Here is a 7,943-nt window from a genome sequence, read left to right on the forward strand (position 1 = left end):
AAATAAAGACAGAATTAGAATCCAGATGGTGTAAAATAAAAAAGGGGGGAAGTAAATAAGAGTACAAAATGATCATCTTTTCCATTTGCAGGAAATGTCTAACAAAGTTGCAGGAAGACATTATTCAGAGGGAGGAAGTTTATTGCTTGAATAAGAAAATGTAAAGCATGTACCTCCATATCCACCAACCAGCTACTGCTATTGTAATTGACTCAAGATAGAGGTGTTACCATAACAAATTGGAACAGAAATAGAAGATAGTGTGGACAATCAAAAAGATCTCATTTCTAGCTTAGGTCACAGATCTCTGAGAACTCCCCAATTACTCAATAAGAATTGAATACATGCAGGTAGTCTCTTATTTATACTTTCTTATTTCTAAGTCAATATAATCTGAAAGTCATGAATTACACAGGATAGAATAGGATTGATGGGATGTGATTATGCAGGATGAGCTGGGATGAATGGGATTGGATGGGATAGAATAGCATTGGATGGAGTGGGACAGCCTTGGATAGATTAAGACATGGTATGGAATATACTATAGGATGTGAAATGGAGTTTACTTCAAGACATACAGATTGTTTGATAAAAATTGTGATATTGAATATAAAGTTCAATAGAATCAAAAGAATATTTTTGCTAAGTGTTTCAAGATGTAGAGAGCTGATACGTTAAATTGGGACAAAAGTAATTAGTGGACTCAGGAAATTGTCAGCTTATTTCCAGCTTAGACAACTGGGCATCTAGGGATATAAAAGCCTGGCGCCTTTCTTGAGTTATTTTTCAAATTTTGCATAGGTCGTAACTTGCCTTAGGATTATGGTCTGCAAAAGACATGCTGTTTTAACAATTGTTACCATTAATTTTCTCTACTAAAGCACCATTTCCTTTAACCATCATATATGTTGAATGTTGTGGTATCCTGATACCCATTTTATATACATGAAAATAGAAACAGCAAAGTTGATCTAATTGTCCAAGATCACACGGTGGAAGCTGGAGATTAATGGTCAAAATGAAAAAATAGAAAGTTTAGCTTGCATTCCTAGTCTTGTAGCGCTTCTCACCATGGCAAAGTGCTCCTAACCCATTACAATTCAAGAAAAAATATTATGGTTTATATGAGTAAAAATCCCTGCAAACAGATCCTGTTATGAAGGAGATGTAAAAAAAAAAAAAATGTAGAAAGGTTCCTAAGGTTATCAGCTCTTCTCTTATACTAAACAAAACCAAAATCATTCATCCTCTGCTGCCAAAACTAGGTCTCATTGCTTGAACCCATTAGCCCCTCCTCATCCCTAATACTCATTTGCACAACAGATATTGCTTAGGGGACTTCAGAAAATGTAGACAATACCATCATTCAAAATTTTTTAAGCATGCATTTTACTTGCCTAAGGTTTCTAAGTTAATAGATTCAGCTACTCCCAACAGACTCTCAACAACTGGGAGAAGAAGACAACTCAAGAAGGGATAGCAAATATTGAATGGGAAACTAGAAACACTCCCTTATTGGAGTCCTGTTATATCTTTTGCTGAAAATGTCCAGTGAGGATACTATGGTTACCCTTGTGAGGGATGACTACTTAAGAGGCAGTCTCAATGAGGGGAAGAACTGTGTTCAAATCCTGACTCTACCATTCAATAGATTTGTCTCCTTGTGTGAACTTCTATGGTTCTTTGAACTGTAATTTACTCATTGACTAAATGAAGATAAAAAGATTGTCTAAACATATTAATATATATGAAACACTTAGAACCCAGCTTGATAAGGACTAAGAATTTAATGTCAGCTATTATTGTTATCCAAGCCCTGTGTAATGTATTCATTCAATGCTGTCTTTTTGTGCTTTATATAACATACTATGTGCTTTTTTCAAAATGAACTGTCATCTTTAGAACATTTTAAAATTAGAGAAAACTTTAGAAGATATGAAGATATAGAATATATATATATATGTATATATATGCATTATATATATATATATATATATATATCCCTTGTAAATGCCTAGAATTGTCCATTATCAACATTCCTTACCAAAGCAATATATTTGTTAAAAGTTATAAAATTGTATTGACATGTCATTATACTGCATACTTTTCATTATAGTTCACTCAGTATTGTGCCATTTGTTAGTTTGAACAAATCTATGACACATACCCACATCGATGGTATCAAAAATACTATTTACACTAAAAATCCTCAGCCCTCAATCTATTCAGGACAACCATATTACCTGCTCCCCAACCCTTGGAAAGTATTAATCTTTTCACTGTCTTCATAGTTTGATTGAAAGCCCTATAGTTGGAGTCATATGGAATATAATTTTTTAGATTGTCCCTTTTCACTTGGTAATAGAAATGTATTTTTTCATGCAAATAGATTTGTACCTTATTCCTTTTTCAACACTAAGTAGAATTCTAACGTCTGACATATGATAGTTATGTAACTATTTACCTACCAAATAATATCTTGTTTGCTTCCAAGTTTTGGCATTTATGACCTATGCTGGTATGCACACCTGTGAGCAATTGCAAATTTCAACTTCTTTGAATAAACATCAAGAATCACATATGTTGAGAGTATATTTATAACAGATTACTAAGAGCCTTTTATAGTAGCTGCATCATTTTGCAGCCCCACTCACTAGCTGAGAATGAGGCTTCCAGTTGTTCCATATGTCTGCCATCATTTGGTATTAGGGTTGTAGGTTTGGACCAATATAATAGGTGTAAGATCTACCTAGTGTTGTTATTTGTATTTTTCTTGTGGCATGTGGTATAAACACTTTCTCATATACTGCCATATGTATTTTCTTTGATGAGGCTCTGTTATGGACTTCAGTGGATTTAAAAATCCAGTTTTCAGTTTTCTCACTGTTTGGCTTTTTGAGTAATTTTCTCTTTGTAAGTGTGTCTTCTGTGAATAGTTTTCTCCCAGTCTATGGTTTGTTTTTCTCCCTCTCCTGCAATTGCCTTTTCTATAGAAGTTCTTAGTGTTAAGGCATTACTGTTTATTAGCTGCTTCTTTCACAACTGTGCTTTGGTGTTGTGTTTCAAAAAACTATGATCATACCTAAGATCATCTAGGTTTCCCTGTGTGATCGTCCAGGGATGCATAGTTTTATTGCCTTGTATTCTAATTATGTCCTAAGATCGACTTAAGGCTTAAATCTTAGTAGAAGATTTATAGTAAGGGTCTGGGTTATTTTATATTTGTTTGCATGTGACCGTTCAATCATTCCAGCCTTCTAATTTTTAGAACATAATCTGTGCTCTATTGGATTTTTTTCCTTCATCAACTGCCTGTTATCTGTTATTGTGTGAACTTCTATCCTCATCCATTAATGTAGGTGTTTTTTATTAATACACACTCTCTTGATTTATTATCATTTTTCTTTAAGTTTTGAAGTGGATTATGTCTGTCTTCCAACTTTATTATCTTCAATATTGAGCTTAATCTGCTGTATCTTTGGTACTCTATAAAAACATTAAAGTTGTTTGTTTATATCCACAAAATGAATGGCTGATATTTTATTGTGATTGGGTTAAAACTATACATGAGCTTGAAAAGACATTTTGACAGATGTACTATAGTATTCATGAACAAGATATATCCTACCTTCTTCCCTCCCTCCTTCTATCCCTACCTCCCTATCCATCATCCTTCTTTCCTTCTTTCTTTTCCTAGTGCTGTCTATTGACTTAGAGCTCCATACATTCTAAAAAGGCACACTACAGTTGAGTTACAATCCATGCCTTCCTTATTTTTTTTTTGAAGCAGGGTCTCACTGAGCTCCTCACTAACTTGTTTGAACTCAATTTTCAGTGTAGTCAGGCAAACGACTTTGTTTTCTTCTTGTTTTAGCCTCCTGTTTAGATGGGATATGGGCTGGCACCACTAACCCCAGCTTCTATTCATTAAAAAAAAAGAAGGACTCTTGATTTCTTTTGTTGTAGTTTTGTGGTTGTCCTCATATAGATATTATACATATTTTATAACTTCTATGCATATGGATTTATTTTCCTGAATACTAATGTAAATGGTATTGGTTTTAATTTTAATGTTCTTCATGGGTTTTTAAGAAAGTACTTGACATTTGCGTACTATTCATGAATCATAAAGGCTTATTATAATCATTTATTGGTCCAGGGTTCTTTTATTTATTGCTTATGCTACATGTTCTTCATAGACAATCATTACATTTGCAAAGATGCTTTGAGTCCTTCCTTCCAATTCAATACACGTTTTACTCTGTTTTTCTGTGCTAGCCAGGACATTTAGGAGAGTTAAAAGAATACCCTTGTCTTATCATCAAGAAGACTAGAGTGTTCTGGAGCCAGTTTCTTTTTTATTTGTTTGTTTGTTTGTTTGTTTGTTTTTCTCCAAGTGAGTTACATTCTAATAATAGTCTATCAAGTTGAGCCCTAGTTAAACATTTCCTCCTAGGTGCAGGCCTTTTTCAGAGCAAAAGTTCTGTAACTAAAAAGGATTCTTTCCCCCTCCCTCAGCAGATGCTTAGGGAAAGCTCCCTCTGACTTCCCTATCAGACCTTGTTACAGCTACAGGAAACAGAACTCACAAGGTACATGTCTTACTTCTGTTTCATCTTCTAAGACATTTTGCACTTCTACAGCCCAGCTTCTGTCAATTCTAAATTAAGTTTCTCCTACGCTGGCACTGGTTTCCATGGATGCTGAAACTCAAAGGTCTCTATTTGTGCCGTTTTTGTCTTTCCACCATTTGTCTTCAATGTGAGAAGCCATAACCCCATTATGGCTTTTTCATGTGGATTTAAAAATACGTGACAATATTATTTTGTTCATATCTTGTGTAGGTGAGTTGTAGTGGTAACCCCTAAGCTTTGTACATTTAACCAGAAACTACAAGTTCCATAATGTTGGCTTCAAAATCCTAATAAAAGTCCAGGAGGCAAGCACAACTTTCACAGGTATAAAAACTGGGATTCCAAGAAATGTAGTGATAGGCACATAATTACTAAATACAGATACACAGTTCAAGTCAGTCTAACTTAAGGCAGTGCTCTTGAACATTAGGAAAACTGACCTTCTTTTCATACTTTAGAAGTCTAAAAGACCCACAAATAGGGCTGAAGTAAACATTATTATTTGCTTTTTCTAGAAGGAAGGCTATGGAAAGGAATGCTTAGATAGAAGATTGTGAACTTCATAAAGAAAAAGTTAAAAACCACTACTGAGACATCAAAGCGATGTATCATCTTTTCCTGGAAATAGTTCATCTTCTGAGGGCCCCACCCTAAAGACCACAGTTAACTTCCTCCTGTACAGGCTTCTATACAAGCAATTTGCCACTTCTTGTTCCCCTGTAGGCCATGATGGAGTTCTTTTGGGGCCTAATAACTGTAACCAAGTTGATTATTTCTTTGATCCTGAGAATTCATTGCTCTCAAAATGCTCCTGTAGCATCAAGCTTGTTCAATTTTCACATCACTGTGGTCTGAGCCACCACCTTCTCACTCTTGATATCTGCAGACATTTCTAAGATGGTTTTCCTCCATTAATTCTAATCCTTTCCCAATACATGCTCCATCCTGTGGCCAAAGAGGAGCTTTCAAAACTGTGAATCTGCTAAAGTCTTTTCATTACATAGTACCCTAGTTCTACTACTTTTATTGAAAATTCAAATATTTAAAAGAAGAATCTTCATTGTCCCTATGATAAGAGAGAGCATGGTAAGTCATAAAGCATAAAATTATAAATAGGGGAGACCAACAGGGGATTGAGAGTTGGCAGGACCTTCGTGTGTTTGTGTATGTACATGTATGTACATAAAATGAATGACACTATATGGCTATATAGTGACCTATGTCAGTAAATGAGAGTACTATTCATTCTCTTCAAATTCTACAAAAGTTCTACTCCTGCTTCATACTGAAACTCATGAAGTTACCTAATAACTATAACCAAGTTTGATTTGACCTTCTAAGCTTTTTTTGACTTTTTGATCTTCTGAATAGCTTAATTAATTTGGCTAGGCTACTGCCAGTAGCCTAGCCGAATGCATCTTCTTACTTGGAAAAAGCACCATAAAGGACTACTCAATATTGCTTCTCCCTTATAACTTTTGTTTCCTGAATTCTGGCCCCTATAAGCTAGGCAGAGCGAATCTATCTGAATTCACCTTTTCTTTTCACTCCAGTAAAGTGACTTCCTTTTGGCTTCTTAAACAGTCAAACACACTCTGACCTTCAAGGTCTTAATCATTGTGATTCTTTCTCAGAATGCTCTTCTTCCAGATGTCCACATATTTCTTTACAGTTTCATTTAGGCCTTGGCTCAAATGCCAAGCATTTCCAATCATGGTATCAAATGGTTTAGCTCCTCACTATTCTTTTTCCAGCTGTTTTCTTTAATTTTTCCCATACATCCTTCCATTTGACACAAAGGTTACTTAAGAAATATTTGATACTCATGAGTAAATGTCTATCAACTCTTAGAAAGCTATAGATTCATAGTCAAGTGTTCTTCAACATTGTGTTCCTTCTGAATACTGGAATCTAATTTATAAAACATAGTATAAGATACTCAAGAAACATTTTAAATTACAGAATTACTTGAACAATGAATGAATGTAAGACTGAGTAGCACAATGACCACTGGATAGAGGTTTTTAAAGGGCACAGTGAATAAATCTGCAAATGTCAGGCAAGGTTATTTGCTACCTAGGGTAGTCATCTTGGAAGAAGAGGTTAACACTCCAGTGTTGAATAGTGTAATAGTAGATTCAGTAAAGGGAGATCTGAAAGGGTCGAGAGACCTTTCCTGAGTTTAAAAGAGAGCTGCAGATAGACCTTTAAGACAGGTCAGGTATAACTCATTCAAGAATGTTTAAACTTCTGATCTTTATCCTTCCTGTGTTGAGAATCAGCTTTAGACAGTCTTTAGTGCAGTCAAGTAGCTCCATGTAGCTCCTGAAGAGCAGTCTTGTCTGGAAACAGGCATGGCATGGACATATATGGCATGCTTCCAAGTTGGGCTTGGTTTTATCAGAAGATTTGACTGAAGTAGTCAAAGTTTCTTTTGGTGCATGGAGGAGCAGCATGAGTCTACTACAGAGGGTTTGTGTACCTCGGGATGTTTTATTTATGACTTTGGTTCAACTGTGATGTCACATGTTGCTGATCCACCTGAAATGCAAATTAGAACAACTGCTTCACTCTGGATGCTGCCTCACCTCCAACTCTGCAAGAAGCTGATCCATAATAATGTGAGTTAAGACATTAGGTTCCAAGAGACTGAATCTGAGATGGATTGATATTAAGTTGGAAAATAAATGGAGGATGGAGGGGATATCATTCAAATGTCAGAGAACATAAAAAATGGTGTGTCTGCTATGTATGCAAGAAAAGCAGATAAGAAGAAAAAAAAGCACTGTGGTTCCAGCCTAAGATCCAGCACTGATAGACTGTGGCATTTTTGAGAAGTCACTTAAGACTTCTGAGCCTTTTTTTGTTCAAAATATATTATTATTTTCTATAATTTTCTTAAAATTCAGCTAAGAGTATAACAATGGAGGCATTTTCACTAGTATTTCAGGAAGTAGGTTGGCAAGTCCTACACGTTTGTTAATCCAGCCTTCTCATTAATCATATGGAAAGCAAAATATTATTCTGATTAGTAAAGGAGGGAAACAGAAAGTCTTATGTGCAAGAGCCTCTTCAGTTCACACAGCTCGGGAAGTGTCTGTGGTATTGTGGTGACCTAACTACTCAACGTTCTCCTTTAGAGTTCTCTTTCACAGGGTACCATGCTCCAAGGAGCATAATCTATGTGGAAAATAAGTCAACATTCTATAAATACCTAAAGACACCAAAATATCTAGTAAGAAATGCAGATTGCAGCACTGACTCCTACTACAGTTATGTGGTTCCATATGAGTATGGGGCAACAACTTA

This window comes from Mastomys coucha, unplaced genomic scaffold (assembly GCF_008632895.1).
Source record: "Mastomys coucha isolate ucsf_1 unplaced genomic scaffold, UCSF_Mcou_1 pScaffold7, whole genome shotgun sequence".
Lineage (NCBI taxonomy): Eukaryota > Metazoa > Chordata > Mammalia > Rodentia > Muridae > Mastomys > Mastomys coucha.